The sequence below is a fragment of the Chamaea fasciata genome, unplaced genomic scaffold (genome assembly GCF_029207755.1).
Source record: "Chamaea fasciata isolate MVZ Bird 193981 ecotype frontalis unplaced genomic scaffold, bChaFas1.0.hap1 SCAF_19, whole genome shotgun sequence".
Classification (NCBI taxonomy): Eukaryota; Metazoa; Chordata; class Aves; order Passeriformes; family Sylviidae; genus Chamaea; species Chamaea fasciata.
In genome coordinates, this window is record NW_027094104.1 from 8,274,885 (window position 1) to 8,290,929 (window position 16,045).

Genomic DNA, 16,045 nt, shown 5'->3' on the forward strand with positions numbered 1-16,045 from the left:
ATCTGCCCCATGGATTTATATAGGGGGAGAACAGAGGGAGTGGGCTTTAGGCTGGAGCAGGATGGAGCAGGCAGTAGTGAGGAGTGGCTGGAAGCTGGCTGGAGGACATCCCTGCAGCCCGACCTCAGCGGGGTGCCTTGCCCCGCCTTTGCTCAGCGCTTTGCCATCACGGTTTTATTCTGCAAACCCTGTGTTCACAAACACCCCGATGCGTGTGCGAGCCCCTCACTCACAGGTGAGCACAGCCCCAAGACCCCCCTTCATCCCAGCCCGCCTGGAGGCAGGAGCAGATGCCAGCCCTCGCCTGAAGCTCACCCCGCAGCCGACCCCCCTGCCCGGCACCGGGGCACACGTTCCGTGCCAGCTGGAGCGTGACACGGCGGCAGCGAGTCCAATTTATGAGCCAGTGGATTGCCAAACACATCTGGCCGTGTCAGGTCACCCCGCACCGCTGGCGCTGTCACACGGGTCCGGGACAAAGCCTCGCCTTTGTTCGCTGCGATTCGGGCATCAGGAGCGGCCTGGGCACTGGGGGGTGGCAGCTCGGGAGCATGAGCTCACCGTAGGCTCGGTTTGTCTTCATGCTAAAACCCTTCCTGGAGATGTCAGCTGCCAGAACGTGTCATTTCTGCTTCACGGCGCTGCCTCAGCGCCGCGCGGATGTGACAGAGTGACAAACAGCAGCATCCTTGAAGGAACGGCTCAGTCTGCGTGGCTCTTCTCTAAAACGAGAGTGAGCTGGGCTGGGCTGGGCTGAGCCAGTCACCGTGACTCTGCAGGAGCCGCGGCCGCCCGTGGAGGTGGCCGTGGTGATGGGAACCTGCTGTGAGCTTTCCTGACACAGCCTCGGTCACTGGGACGTGCTCCTGAATCCCAGAGCAAGGCTGGGGCTGTCACAGCTCGGCGTCAAACCCGGCAAGTGCGGCGGGATCCTGCCCTGCCGCCCTCCCGGGATGCTCCCTGTCCTCCTCCACATCCCGGGATGCTCCCTGTCCTCATCCACATCCCCGGGATGCTCCCTGTCCTCCTCCACATCCCGGGATGCTCCCTGTCCTCATCCACATCCCCGGGATGCTCCCTGTCCTCCTCCACATCCCGGGATGCTCCCTGTCCTCATCCACATCCCCGGGATGCTCCCTGTCCTCCTCCACATCCCGGGATGTTCCCTGTCCTCCTCCACATCCCGGGATGTTCCCTGCCCTCATCCACATCCCCGGGATGCTCCCTGTCCTCATCCACATCCCGGGATGCTCCCTTCCCTCATCCACATCCCGGGATGCTCCCTTCACAACTCCACATCCCCGGGATGCTGCTGCCTGTCCCCCTCCCGGGCTCCAGTGACTCGCAGCACACCGCCCAGGGAAACGGGATGATTCCGGAAGGATCTGGGTTGCTCCTCTCCGTGCCATGGGCAGGCTGGAACGGCAGAGTCAGCCAGGAAATGAAATCCTGGGGGTTTCTGCCCCCCGTATCTGTATTTATTTTGCTCATGGGGTTCTTTCTCCCCGTCCATACCAAGAAAGTGCCTCACCAGTGTGAGCCTGGTTTCTGGAATCACAGACTGGTTTGGGTGGGAAGGAATCTCAAAGTTCATCTGGATCTTCTGCCAAGGGCAGGGACACCTTCCACAGACCAGGTTACTCAGAGGTTACTCCTGGAATTTGCCTCTCTGATCCTTCCCAAGCTGGGACAGACTTTCCAGGGGTCCCAGTGCTGAATGTGGACCAGGGGACCAGTCCAGAGCTGGTCCAGCAGGTCACCCCTGCTCCCCCCAGCAGGTCAAGGGATGTTGGGGGGCAGTGGGATCCAGCTCCTGGGGACATCTCTCCACTGCAGCCCAGAGAACTGTTGCCATTTTGCAGCTTTGCTGTTTTACCTTCAGAGAAGCTGCTCCAGTGGAGGGGGACACAGCCGTGCTTCACCCTCCTTGCCTCAGTTCACCTTGCGAAAACAAATCTCAGCTCTCTGCCCATGCTGAGGTTTGCCCTGGCTCCTGCAGATGTTTTTAGCAGCTCCCTGCCCAGCCTGCAGCACTCGGCCAGAGGGATGGAGCTGAGGAATTGGAGCTGTGGGCTGAAGGCTGGGATTTTCCCACCCCACATTCCTGCTGTGAGAGCAGAAGGAACTTGGCCAGCGCCAGCACAAGGAGCCACATCCATCAGAGCTGGGTAAATAGAGCCGATTGTTCCCAGCAGTGCAGACAGGGACGGGAGGGGAGCACTGGAGCACCCACATGGGTCACTGCACCAGGAAAACACAGGCAGGGGGCTGGGAGGGCCTGGCTGACCCCTGGCCCTGCCTGGGAGATGGGAAGAGGTATCCAGGTCCCGGTGTTAGAGCAGCATCTCCTCCTCTCGTGGTGCCACTTGGGGCCATGCTGGCCTCGACAGAAATGAGACCTCAATTTGAGCACAAAGCAGCTGCCCAGGGTAACTCACCCCAGTCAGCTTCTCTCTGTCCCACTCCATTGCTGGAGAAGGCTGATGGAAGTGCACACATTCCCCATCCTCAGAGCCAGGGAAGAGGCACAGGGGGTCAGCTCTGATGCCAGGAGCCACCACAGCTGGCAGCCATTCCCTCCAGCCTTGCAGGGAGGGGACACTGAGCCCCCATTTCCTGCAATGTCCCCAGGCTGGCAGTGTCCCCTGCCGTCCAGTCCCCTCCTGCAAATGTGACTTTGGGTTCTTCATCTTTTAGTCCCAGAGCATCACCTGCGCACCCTGATCTCGCAGGTGCCCAGGGCAGGAGGTTGGAACGAGATGGTCTGTGAGGTTCCTACCTGCCCAACCCATTCTGTGACCCCAGGGTTCCATGATGCCATGGTTCTGTGGTCACTCCTCCTGGCTCAGCTGGCAGCCTGTCCTGCTGGGGACAGTCCCCAATGTCTCTGCTCACAGAGGGACACCCTTGCTCAGCTACAGGAGGGGACTGGAGCAGGTCTACACGTGACAGCAGTGTCCTGCAAACCTGAGACACGGCACAGCTCATCCTTCAGGGCAGGGACAGCCCCAGCACGGCAGACTCCAACCACAGGCAGCCAGGACAAGGCGCTCTTTATGGTTCACCACCACTTTGATTCCTCCCAAGCAAAAACCTGGGCGAACCAAAAGCTCGAGAAGCTGCGTGGACACCAGAAGTCGGGAGCCAGCTTGGAGCCGGGCGTGCAGGGGCTCAGCAGGGCGGTGCCCCCGGGCACGGCCGGGCCTGGCTGCTGCTGATCCTCCCCGACAGGGAATATGTCACCAACGTGACATGTCCTGACAGGCGGCGGCTGCCGGAGCCCCCGGCAGAGGCTGCGGAGCCGCGCCGGCTCTGCCCAGGCGGGGCTGTCAGGAGCTCTTAGGGTGACAGTGGCTCTAGAGAGGGGCTGGCAGGGACTGGGGGTGGGCAGAGGTTTCCTCTTCTGAACCCAAAGGATGGGAGGTTTTGGGGGCAGCCAGACCAAAATGCTGAGACTCCACAGCTGAAGGCTCGGTCAAGGAGCTGCCACCCCGTCCCCCAGCTCACAGGTCATGCAGCCCACACTGTGGGGCCTGGCACAGTCACAGGGAGCATCAAACTCCCCTGTAAAATGAATGAATCTCGTTCAAACCTCATTTTATTTTAACCTTGCTTTTGGCTAGATCCGTCCTTTGCTCCTGCCCTGGGAAGGAAGGAGCAGTTTGACCATAAATGTGTCTACGGCAATAATCAGCTCAGATCCAGGACAACACCGAGGTCACTTCTGCCCCATCATGTGAAGTTTATTTGGTTATTTAAGGACAAGAAGTCACTGGGGAAAGAGTTGGGAACCGTGGCATGAAAGCCCAGGGAGTCAAGGCTGTGCAGTGAGTGGGGAAGGGCCCCCACGGGCAGTGACAGGCGGCCCCGGGCAGGCAGAGCACTGGGGGATGTTTACAAAATGACATTTCCATGCACTCTGGAAAGGAAAAAAAGGAAAAGCAGCAGTTTGTTTTCAGGGTGAGAGCATCGTGTCTGCCTGGCTTTGCATGGCATGGAGCAGTGCTGCCAGCAGGACATGGGTAGGGGAGGCTTGGCTGCCAGCACTGCTCCAGGCGGGAGCACAGCCCGGCTGCTGGGAGCTGAGCTGAGCTGTGGTGATGGGCACAGTGTCCCGACAGCCTCGGTGACAGCCTGGCAGAGAGGATCCCGGCTCAGTCTGGGCTGCAGGAGCACCTTGGATGGATGATGAACCTCTTCTGTGCTCCTGTCACCTAAACCTGGGGTGCTGGGCATCTCCTGCCAGCACCAGACCCCCCCTGCACTTTGTGTTAGTGCACTGGTTTGATCTCAGCGCTCAGGGTGAATGGAGGGGTGCACCACTGCCTTGGGGCTGCAGCCCACGAGAGGAGGAGACTCAACCCCATGAGGAGGAGGTTCAGGGTTCTGTCCCACTTGGACGAGGCTCAGGGCTCAATTCCACACGGAGGAGGCTCAAACCCACATGAAGGAGGCTCAGGGTTCAATCCCTCATGGCGGAGGCTCAGTCCAGCTCAGACCAGAGTGCAGAAAATCAGTTTAAACTGGCTGCCCATGTACCTGGTAACGCCCCATCAACCTTTACTGGCTTTTCTGGCCCTCCAAGCAGACCAGCACTAATATTTAGCCCTATTTTGTGTCTAGAGAGGTTAAGGCACTTGCCAGGTCTGGGTTTCCCTCCTCGATGCCACTGCAGTGGGCAAAGCCAGGCAGAGTCAGGCACTGGGACCAGTGCAGCCTGCTGCAGAATGGGGTGCTCTGGGGCTCTGCTCCCCCTTGGCACCTCAGGGTTGGATGCAGGAGACCTCAGCATCACACATGTCCTCTCCTGATGACCTGAGAGCTCCGCTGGGCCACCCCATGTCCCCCAAGGAAACGCCGTGCTGGTGGCCCGAAGAGCGGCGAGCTCTTTGCTCCAGCCAATAATCCAGCCAGAGCGAGATAAGAGATGTTATAGAAACTCCTCTGAGCCCGAGAACAGCTACACTAAATCCCTTTAGTCCCTGGTGAGATATTTGTTTACGGGAGAACTGGATTTTGTTACCCGAGGTGGCTCAGTACAGGCTGTCCGTGGTTCCCCGCCCTCCCCGGGGGGAACGGGGGCTGTCACAGGAAAGGGCCTGGCGTCAGGGGAGGGTTTCAAACCCCAGATGATCCCTTTGCCATGGAGGAGTTCATCTGGGGGAGGGATGACGGGGACAGCATCCATTCCAGGGTCAGCTCCCAGCGCCCTTGTGCCTAAAAGTGGGCGCCACAGCTGTGACCCCGGGGCTGGTGGCCGCACAGGTGACACCGGTTTCCGCGAGCCCCATCAGCCGGATGTGCCATGAGGATGCAGTTCGCCCGAAGCGATGAGTGATGGCAGCGGGGATCTCCTCCCCCTCGTCCTTCCACCGGAGGACCCCAAACCCAGCCCCGCTCCTCTCCCCCGGCCCGGGGCTGTGGGCAAACCTCAGCCCTCAACCAGCTCCTGCCTCTGACCCCAGCTGGCACTGGGGGTCACCAGCAGGATTTGTGTGACCCTCTCTGGGGCCAGCACCCCCGGGTACCCCCCAAGCCGGGCTTTTCCCCTCGGGGTGGCCCCAGCGGGGCCGGGAACAGGATCCGTGCTGTGCCAGGCTGTTCCAGACGGGATCAGCACGTGTGGCTGATCCATCTATGCATCCGGGAGGGCTGCAGCCCCCTCCGAAGGGGGCTGGGAGCTGGAGGGGTCGGATTTCGCCTCTCACCTGTCGCTAAATCAAAGGCCATTTGGGATTTAATCTCCGGGAGAGGCAGGTTTAACCCTCTGGGGTGCAGCTTGTCCCCACGCCGTGAGGAGGACCGGCCTCGCTGGCCCCGGCTCTGTCTCACACAGCCCAGGCTGGCCCTTTGCTCTGCCCACACCGGCAGCAGCTTCTCCTCCCTCTCCTGTTCTCACCTGGGCTCATTCCGGGTGGGAGAAGCGATGACCAGCCCCACGAGGCTGTTGCTTGGCCACTGCCAGCGGTGAGGGGCAGCAGCTGGGGGCACACCAGGCACTCCGGGTGGGGTTCCTCATTCCTGCCCACTTCCTTCTCATCTCGTTCCTCAGCTGGGACACTGGGAAACCCAGCTGGAAACGCAACCTCGCGTCCACCATGGATTTATCCGTGGGCAGAAGCAGAGGCAGGGGCACGAGTGGGTGGTTTGGGGTGGGAGCACCCACCCAGGCTGTGCTTGCTGCCCGTGTCCTGCTGGGGGGTGCAAAGGGGTGCTGAGGGTGCCCATTGCAGGAGCCAGCACTGCAGCAGCTCCTGCAGCCTCCAGGAGCTGGCTCAGGCTCCTGGAACGTGTCACGGTGCTGCAGACTGCTCAGCACCACGCTCACAGTGATGCTCCACTGCCTGTGAGCGACGGGCCAGGCCCAGGGCACATCCTGTCACCCCGTGTGTGACCAGCAGGCTGACCTGGGGCACCGTGGCCAGGACTGGAGCAGTGCCCAGCTCCAGCAGCCGAGAGCATCGGAGCCACGTTCCCTCTGACAGCCCAGCACTGAGATAGGAGCTCCCCAGAGCACAGCCAGGCACGGCACAGGCTGTTCCCGAAGGTGCAAGTTGTCTTTCTCCCATCTGGGAGCAGCAGCAGAGCTGGGGAGCACGTGGCCGGTGGGAAGGGGTGCTGTGCTCCTCTGCCTTTCCCCCTCTCACTTTCAGGCACCAGACATAAGCCTAAAGGAGAAACAAAAACAAATCTTTGTAAAAGATGTCACAAATCTCATCAGGACATCAGGATGGTTTTTTGGGAGAGCTCCACTCAGCCGTCCAGCAGTGCAGCTCTGTGGGCTGGCTCAGGGACAGAAGAGGCACCACGTTGTCCCACATTCCTGGTGGCAAACCGCCCTGTGAGGGGAGCAGGTCCCAGGTGCTGAGTGCTCTTGGCTTTTCCCAGGAGCAGGGGTTCAGTCCCTGTGCTCCCTGGCCCCTGCAGCAGCTCTCCCCCAGCAGCACACGGTGGAAGCAGCAGCCCACACACCATTTTCCAGCGTCTTGACCCAAGCTGCCCTTTCCTGACTGCCAAAGGCTGCCCAGCCCATGGGGGCTTCGCTCAGGCAGGGACCACCCAGCACCCCAGGCCTGGCTGACGGCTCTGCCTGAGCCCTGGCACTGACTGGGACCCTGGGGACCATCCCTCACCTCCCACGGGGTACCCCACTGCCCCACAGAGGGTTGGCTTTGGGGTAAGGACACCACAAACATCTCCAGGCGCCCCTTGCTCCAGACCTGCCTGTGAACGTGGGGATGTGACTGCCCCACCTGCCCCAAACCCACCGCACATCTCACTCCTGCCCCATCCCAGCTCCTGCCCAGCACTGCTGTCTTCCCTTCAGCCTTCCTCCTGCTGCCTGCCCTCCTCCCTGCCCTGCTCTGGGCTCTTTTCCCTCCCTTGCAGGCAGGTTGCTGCCTCCCTCCCTCCCTCCCTCCCTCATTCCCTCATTCCCTCTGTCCCTGGGGCGTCACGGTCCCCTCTCCTGTGGGGACAGCCCAGGGCACGCTCTGCCTCAGCACTGGCAGAGGCTTTGCCCCTGCCACGCTCCAGTTCCTGTGGGTGCAGCACGTTCCCTGGCTGTAGGATCCAAACCTGGATTACAAAATCCCGCAGGGGATGGATCCTGGTCACTACAGGGCTTTTCTGTAGGGCTCAGCCATCGCTGGCCCCATGTCCAAGTGCCCATAAAGGCCCTGTGAGACCTTCCCTGAGGGAAACACACACTGAAATAAATTATTTTTTTGGATAATACTTGACCCAAGCTGGCCAGCCTTGAAAAACTCAGAATTTAGGGACGTTACTCGGAGCACAATGGGCTGCAGTGGAAAACAAGTCGCTGTGCTCATCCTTCCCTGTCTCTTCCCTTCCCTGCTGTCAGGGGCCATAAGCTCATAGGGAACGAGCTATCCATGCAAAAGGCCTTTGGAAATATTCATTGCTCATCTCCTAACAAGATTACCCTGAAATCCTCCATTGCTCTGAGGGAGATTTAAAACCTCTCAGGCTCTCGGTAACCATAGCAGCGCAGATGTGAGAACTGAGGGGAGACAAGTGATGTGAGAAATCATTGGGGATGCGGAGCCCGGCTCTGTGTGACTGTGGGTGTGTGCCCACCGCTCTTTGTCTCAGAGCCCCGCAGGCTGCCCCTTCACCCTGCCCACACCCAGCAGGACACTTCCACCTCAGCAGAAATGACCCAGACCAAGGACAGCAGCGGTGACACGACCCAGTCCTGGCTCCCACGGCACCAGGGTCCCCTTCCCAAGCCCAGCCATGGAAGCCCTCCATGGATGGCACTGTTGCCTGGCGTTTGCCAGCATCTCCGTGCTGGCTCCATCCCTGGGTGCCAGCAACAAAGGGGATGATTTAGAGCCAGGATGGGCTGCTTGCAGCTTGGGGTTCCCATTCCCTCCTGCCACGGGTTCCTCCTTCACCCTGGGCATCGTTTCTGCACCTGTGAGTGAGGTGCTGTTCTGAGATGGAACAGATCCATGTTTGAGGCCCTTGGGAATGAAAGGCTGGGAAAATGAGCAGCAGCAAGGGCACCACAGCCCCCCAGCACATCCTGAGAGCCTGCAGGGTTTTCCTGTCGCAGCTGGGAGGGACTGTGGGAAACCCTTTCCATCTCTCGAAAGCCAAACACAAAGAGGTATTAACCAAATTCTTTCCTATTTAAAAAACCCAGGGGTTTGGCTTGAAACAGCTTCCAAAGACTGCCTTGAGATTACTGGTCCTGCCCTGCTGTCTTCAGTTCCTCGTTTCCACTGGTGCCAATGTCACACCAGGCACCAAACCCCCATCACTGCTTCCTTCATGCACCCTCTGTTCATCCACCCCTTCTCCTGGTTTTCAGCCTGCCATCAAATCTTCTGCATCCCCAGCTCCTTCCCACTCCCAGGGCTCAGTCCTCGACATTTGGGATCTCCTCATGGCTCAGGAAGTGTCCCCAGAAAGAGCTTCATGTTGGTGAGGGAAGGTGCATCACCAGGTGATGGGCACTGGGCACCAATTCCACTCTCAGTCCTGGTGGGGACCCAACTTTCCCTTCTCCCAGGGCAGGCTGACAGCAGGACAGGACTCCGCCCATCCTGATACTATCTCTTGGTTCTCCTGATAATAAGATCAGCAGGGAAAGCTCCTAACCTGGCTAAAATGTGACAATAACTGGAGAATTAAAAGGCAGGAATAATTCTAGTGAAAAGGGTTTTGGGATCGACAGAACAAATTCATCCAGAACTAAATGCTGGAAATGGTACTTGGCCATGGAAAGAAAACCAACCGCATTAAAGCTCAAAAAAAAAAAACCAAACCACACGTGAAAAAAATTTAGCGAAGAAACTTATTTGAACTTTTGTGTTTGCACTTTGCATAAATCAGCTTCTGAGACAGCTCCAGAGTGGGATGGAAGGTGAGTGCTGAGCAAACACACCTGGCTGGGGCAGCCTGCACCTCCAGAGCAACCCCACTCCTGGGTCAGGGCCGTTCCTCCCCACGGCTCCTGGCATCTGCTCCCGAGAGCGCCCTGCATTGTCTTCACGGAGATTTTATTTCCCCCTCCGGTTAAATATTTCACAAAAATCACCGGCTAACTGACAGCTGAATGAGGAGGTTATGACAGACGGGAGAGCTTATTTTCCCCCTCCAGCCAAACATTTCATGGCTTCACTGCAGACTTGGGCACGTTCGCAGCGACTCCGGCTGCAAGCGAGTCCCCATCCCTGGGTGCAGGCAGGAAACGCTGCGGGTGCCGCTGTCCAGCCCCTGGCCTTGAGCCACACCAGGGTGGGGATGGCCACTGAGTGTCCCCGCTGCCAGCAGCCCTCACCAGGCAGCTCCTGGTGCCCTTGGGGAGCTGGAGGTGCTGCAGGGCTACCGGCAGCAATGCAGCGCTGCCGTGCTCCGGGGCTGGAGCGGCTTCCCAGGGCTGAACTCCGTGGATTGGCCCGGAGCACCCCGCTCTCCTCCCTCCCTGCCCTCCCTCCTCCGGCACCCACAGCCCACAGAGATTGGACAGCTCGGTGCCACATGGCAGAGAGGAGCCAGGATAAAAAAATGAGCTGGGCTCGGGGGTTGTAGAGTCGGCGGCGAGGCAGACGGGAGAAGTTTGCGGAGCGGAGGCACCTTGGACGCCACTCTGGGCATTCCCTGGCTGCGCTGAGTCGGTGCAGGGAGGACGGACAGACGGACACACCGGGGGCTGCGGCCACCCAGGGACACACCTGTGGGGTGAGCACCAGCTGCGCAGCATCCCGTCCCCTCCGTGCCAGCCATGTCACTGGTGGTGAAGGAGAAGAACCACGTCCGGCTGGTTTTCCTGGGAGCTGCCGGCGTGGGCAAGACGTCGCTCATCCGGCGCTTCCTGCTGGACACCTTCGAGCCCAAGCACCGGCGCACGGTGGAGGAGCTGCACAGCAAGGAGTACGAGGTGTGCGGGGCCACGGTCAGGGTGGAGATCCTGGACACCAGCGGCAGCTACTCCTTCCCGGCCATGAGGAAGCTCTCCATCCAGAACAGCGACGCCTTCGCCCTGGTCTACGCCGTGGATGACGCCGAGTCCTTCGAGAGCGTCAAGAGCCTGCGGGAGGAGATCCTGGAGGTGAAGGAGGACAAGTCCCCCCCCATGGTGGTGGTCGGCAACAAGGCGGAGAGCGGCGGCCGGCGGCAGGTGCCCGTGGAGGACGCGCTGTCGCTGGTGGAGCTGGACTGGAACAGCCGCTTCGTGGAGGCCTCGGCCAAGGACAACGAGAACGTCCTGGAGGTGTTCAGGGAGCTGCTGCAGCAGGTGAACCTGCCCAGCAGGCTCAGCCCCGCGCTCTGCAAGAGGAGGGAGACGCTGCCCAAGGAGCAGGCGCTCCGGCCGCCCATGAACAAGACCAACAGCTGCTCCGTGTGCTGAGCCGGCTCCAGGGAAGGCGCCGGCTGGAAACTCAGGTGGGCTGGGTGGGGAGAGGAGCTGCCTCGGCCAAAACTTCCCCTGCTGCCTCCCCCCGCCTTCCCTCCTCTTCCCCACCCAGCCCACAGGAGCAGAGAGGGCTGGAGGTGACAGGGAGCTGGCAGGGACGCTGGTTGCTGGATGGGTGTGGGGAGAGGGGGAATTCCCAGAAAAGCAGGAGACTCACCTGGGGAGCAGCCGTGGGTCAGCCAGGGCGCTGTGGGGGAGCTGGCGGGCACAGGCAGGGGGGGACAAAGGCCGGGGCTCTGGCAGATGTGGGCACCTGCAGCTGCATCAGCCCTGCCGGTGCCGCTGTCCCAGGGCACTCAGGTCCGGTGTCACCTCGTCCCAAGCACCCACAACCTCCTGGCAGGGCTCTGGCACCCACTGCACATCCAGTGTCCCAGCAGTCCTGAGTCTGTACCTGGTGTAGAGCATGTGATAGGGTGGTCTGTGCATCAGTTTGGTTTTCTCTATTCTCTGTTTGGTTTTTTTTTTTAAAGCATTCCCAATAAATAAACTGTTGCAAAGTGGAGCTGGAAAATGTCTCCGTTTCTTTCTCCTGTATTTCACTCAGGTGCTGCAGTGCCCGCTATCAGTGTTTTATGCTCTTTTCACTGCATTTTGCCTTCCCTCCTCTGTGCTCCAGCCTCCTGTGGAGTGTCCTGGCACTGGGGGAGCCTGCCCAGCTCTCCAGCCTCCCCTGGCACTGTCAGGACATTCAGAGTTATGATTTTTCTGATAATTTACCCCCACTGAAGTTTTTACCAAGCAGCAGAGGCCAACAATAAAAAACACCTTCTCAACTCCGAGCACAGAAAATAGAAACGAGCCATTAAAAGACAGCTGATGCACTGGAATACAAACACAAACATGTAAAAAGGAGATGATAAACAGCACGGGGGGAGGCACAGAAGAGCCGTGTTTGCTGTGCTGAGCGTGCCCTGAACCGATGTACTCTCCCCTCACACAGCCCAGCCTGGCTGTAACGAGCACTTAACCTGCTCAGCAGCCACACACACACACCAGAAACAGAGATATCAAAGCTTGGTGGATTAAAGAGTCACCCCCCAGACCCAAGGGAGACGGGCAGTTTGGGGTCTGCAGCTTGCAGAAGCCCAGCCCTACAGGATGGTGCCCTGAGCAGTTGGGAAGGCACCTGGGGATTCCAGCCCCTTCCCAGAGGACCAGGGAGAGCCCAGCCTCCCCGTGGGCATCACTTGCTGGGGCACCCTGCTGCCACCTCTCCTGCGGGCACTGGAGCCACGACAGCGACCTCCAGACATGCAAAATCCTCCTCCCAGAGTCTGGTGTGGGGCGAGGCTGGGGACAGATGGGGGGACAGGCAGCAGGGGGGACAGGCAGGTGCCACCAGGACCTGCAGTGGTGGCTCAGGTTGCCCTCACCTCTGTCTCCCAGCCTCGTGCTGCCATCACGACGCTCTGCCCAGGTGTGTGGCTGTCCCTCACCCAGCGCCTCGGGGACACGCAGAGCTGCTCAGGATGGAGTCCCCTGGGGAAGAGGGGGCTGCTGCCTGCAGGGCATGAACAGAAACAGCTCACTTTGGGCAGCTCACCCCACGTGGTGCCCCCTGCCCGCCGCGGGGCTGGATGTGCCCACCAGGAGACACCTGCCAGGGCTGTCCCTGCCCCAGCCGTGCCCCCTCCACGACCCCACCTCTCAGTGCCCAGCCGGCCCTGCAGGAGTCCCGCACCTCCCAGGGCGGGTTTGGGGTTGGGTGATGCAGAGTCAGGAGCACCAGGCCCTGTGGTTCACAGCACTGTGCTAAAAGCAGAAGGAAAACCTCTCTGCAGTGTGAGAAGGGGAAGGTGGGATGGGTGGGATGGGCTCGGCATCCACGGTACGGCCTGGAAAACAGCTCCTCCTGGGGGTCCCAGCAGCCTCCCCAGGCTCAGGCGGGCAGAGCCCCCCGAGCTTCTCCCCTGAGCCCCATCTCTGCCTTCCCTGGGCAGAGCAGGAACCCCCGGCGGCTCCAGGACCCCGACTCCGAGCCAGCCCCAGCCCAAGACCTGCGGGGTACAGCAGCCGCTGCTCTGCGGATGAGAACCCGACCGAGATGCTGCAGCTGCAACAGATGCAGGAACCGAGACGCTGGAGGTGCAGGAGATGCACCAGGAGGTGTCGGAGCTGCAGGAGGAGCTGATGGAGCTGCTGAGGGAGATGCAGGATGCACAGGAGCTGCGGAGGGAGAGGTTGAAGGTGCAGGAGCTTCTCACGGTGGTGCCGGACCCTCTCCACTCGTCCACCTCCTGCCCCTGCAGCGCCGGGCTCCAGCAAAGAGCGGAGCCACTGGAGGAACCCTCCAGCACCAATTGCCCCTCGTCCAACGCCTGCCAGCCTTGTACAGCCCCCTGCCGCCCCCCGGGGCCGCCCCCAGCCCCGTTTCCCCCGGCCGGGCAGGGCAGGGGCTGGAGGGAGCGGGCAGGGGTGGGGTTGAGATGCAGGGATCCCCAGCGCTTCAGGCCCCACCTGCACAGCTCCTCTCTGGCTATTGTGGATTTGGGGGGCTGCATCACTGCCTCTACCGGACCTGTGGTCACCTTGCTTGGCCCTCGTGGTCAGGCAGCCCTGGCCGTGGTGTGGGGCTGGGGCTGGCCGTGCAGGGGCTCTGGCAGGACAGGAGCCTCGGGATGCCTGTCCCCAAGGCTGTGTGGAGCTGCAGGGCGGGGCAGAGCAGGGGCCGTGCTGGGCTGCAGGGGGGTTGCAGAGCAGCTCCAATATCACAATGCACCAGAGGATCTGTGCCAGGCACAGCGAGTGTCAGCCCTGCCCCTGTGCCCACCGCAGTGCTGGGCCTCCGGCAGTGCATGTCTTGGTGACAGAGGTGACCCTGCGGAGTGGGGTTCAGAATATGCAGGTCTGATGTCTCCTGGCCTGAGGGGTCTGTGTGTGACCTGTGCTCAGCCTCGGCTTTAGCAGGAAAATGCAGGTCAGGGAGGCCCCGGGGTCACACAGGGAGGGTGAAGCCCCTCGGGGTGTGGAGCCAGCTGTGCCCCTGTGTCTGTTCAGCTGAAGGGCTGAACATCCACAGCTCCTTTCCTTTCAACAAATGGCAACAGGTGAAATGGCTTTTCCTCCCCAGACACGGTGCCCAGCACAGCTGCAGCCCAGGGCACGGAGGGGTGGGAGCTGAGCCCTGCACACACGGGTGCTGCAGCTGTCCCTGCAAACCTCACACAGCCACAGGCCTAAGAGAGGAGCAATACTGGCCCTTCTGCTTGCCCTGCCGGGAGGAGAGGGCAGCTGGGCTTTTGGGGAAAGTCGGGGGAGAGCAGGATCCATTCAGAGCTCCAGGCTCCCCCTGGCTCAGCTCTGCCCTGCAGCACTCGGTTGTCCAGAGGAGTTAAGTGTAACCCTGGGTACTCACAGCTCCTGCGGCTCAGGGGAGCAGCAGGTGGAGGAGCTCTGGCCACCAGAGCAGCTGCTTGAGGCCTCCAGTGCACAGGAGATCCAGCGTGTAGAGGGCAAGACTCCATGGGTTTGGCCCCAGGGCTGTGCACTGTCCAGGGAAAATCCGCCTGCAGTGAGCCCTGTCCACCCAGCTGCCCTGGTGCGGCAGCCCAGGCAGCAGAGGCTGCTCTCCTGATCCCATCTCTGGGCCTGGGGGCCTTTCATTGCCTGGGCTCTCGGGGATCAGCTGAGCTTTAAGCTTTTGTTTTCCAGCTGTTGTTGTGTCCATGTGTAGAGGGGCCTGGGACAGGAGACAAGGGGACAAAGGCTCTGCCTCTGCGGGGTGACTGTTGCTCTCCTGGGAGAGCACTGGGGTGCTCTGGAAATCCCAGGCCCCGCACAGCAGCCAGGACACACCCGGCACCCCAGGGCTGCCCTGGCTGCTGCTGAGGTCTCTGGTGCCGTTTTCTCCACAAAAGACATCGCAGTGAACTCACTGCTCTTCCCGTTCTCAAAACACCAGAAAGATCTGGAACACCTTCCCGTTGTCACTCTCCTTCGCCTTCCCCCGCCTGGACCCCTTCACTCCAGACCGGCCTCCAGCGCTGTCCCCAGGCTCACCCGCGTCACCCGGGGAGCAGAGCTCCGTGTGACCCCTCCTGTTCTGTTCCACATCACGTAGCACATCCCATCCAACGGCCGCGGGATGCAGGCGCTTAATTTGCGTGTGCACAAACAATCGCGGGGAGCGGGGCCGGGAGCGGCACCAGCGCCGGCCGCGGGCAGGAGCAGCAGCTGCCGCCCCGGCCGTGCCTAATCGGCGCTGGCCGCCGCCGTTTGCTCAGGCCCTGATTGATGGGAGGCACCGACACCCCCGCCGAGGACACCCGACACGGCGCAGCAAAACATTTTAAAACCCAAAAGCGGCGCTTACTCGTTGAGGGGGTAATTAAGGGTGTTTGTCTACAGGAGCTTTGGCCGAGCGAGGCGCGCAGCGCCGGGGAAACGCTGAGTGCTCTGGAGAGAGCAAACCTCATCACATGAGCCCCATTAGGGCTCTCCCGGCAGGCTGGGATTCGGAGAATCGTGGGGTTGTTTAGGTTGGAAAAGACCTGGAAGGTCGCCGAGTTCCCCGCGCTGGAGAGGGCGGCGGGAGCATCCTCAGGGCTGCACCCGGGACAGGCAGCACCCTCCAGCTTCAGGCTGAGAAAAACCCCAAAAGAGGTTGGAGCCTGGGGGGGAATCGCTCTCTTCACCCCCTTAACAAGTGACAGGATGAGAGGGAACAGCCTCAAGTTTGCCCAGGAGAGGTTTAGATGGGATATTGGGAAAGATTTCTTCTCCAAAAGGTTTGTGCAGCTCAGGGCAGTGGTGCAGTCGTGCAGTCACCATTGATCCATCGCTGGGGAGATTTAAAAGACGTGTGGATGCGGCACATGGGGACACGGCTTAGCAGTGGGCTTGGCAGTTGGACTTCATGGCCTTGGAGGTCTTTTCCAGCCCTGGTGATTCCATGACTGAGCCCATACACAGCCCATGGGCCTGGCTGGCCCCACTCTCCTCAGCTCACCCTCTGCTTGCCACGGCCCCAGCCCCCCTGCTCTGCACCCCTGCGGCAGAGCAGCCTCCAGCACACAGAACCCCCGCGACACAAAATCCTCCTGGAATTGTGTCCAAACAAAGAATTTTATAAAGAACTCCCCTAAAAAAACAACC

The 16,045-nt window shown here is 60.7% G+C and overlaps 1 pseudogene; it reads left to right on the top strand.

Annotated features, from left to right (window-relative positions):
* The first annotated feature begins 10,087 nt into the window (after positions 1-10,087).
* LOC136299300 (GTP-binding protein Rhes pseudogene) lies at positions 10,088-10,882 on the top strand (annotated as a pseudogene).
* Positions 10,883-16,045: the final 5,163 nt, after the last annotated feature.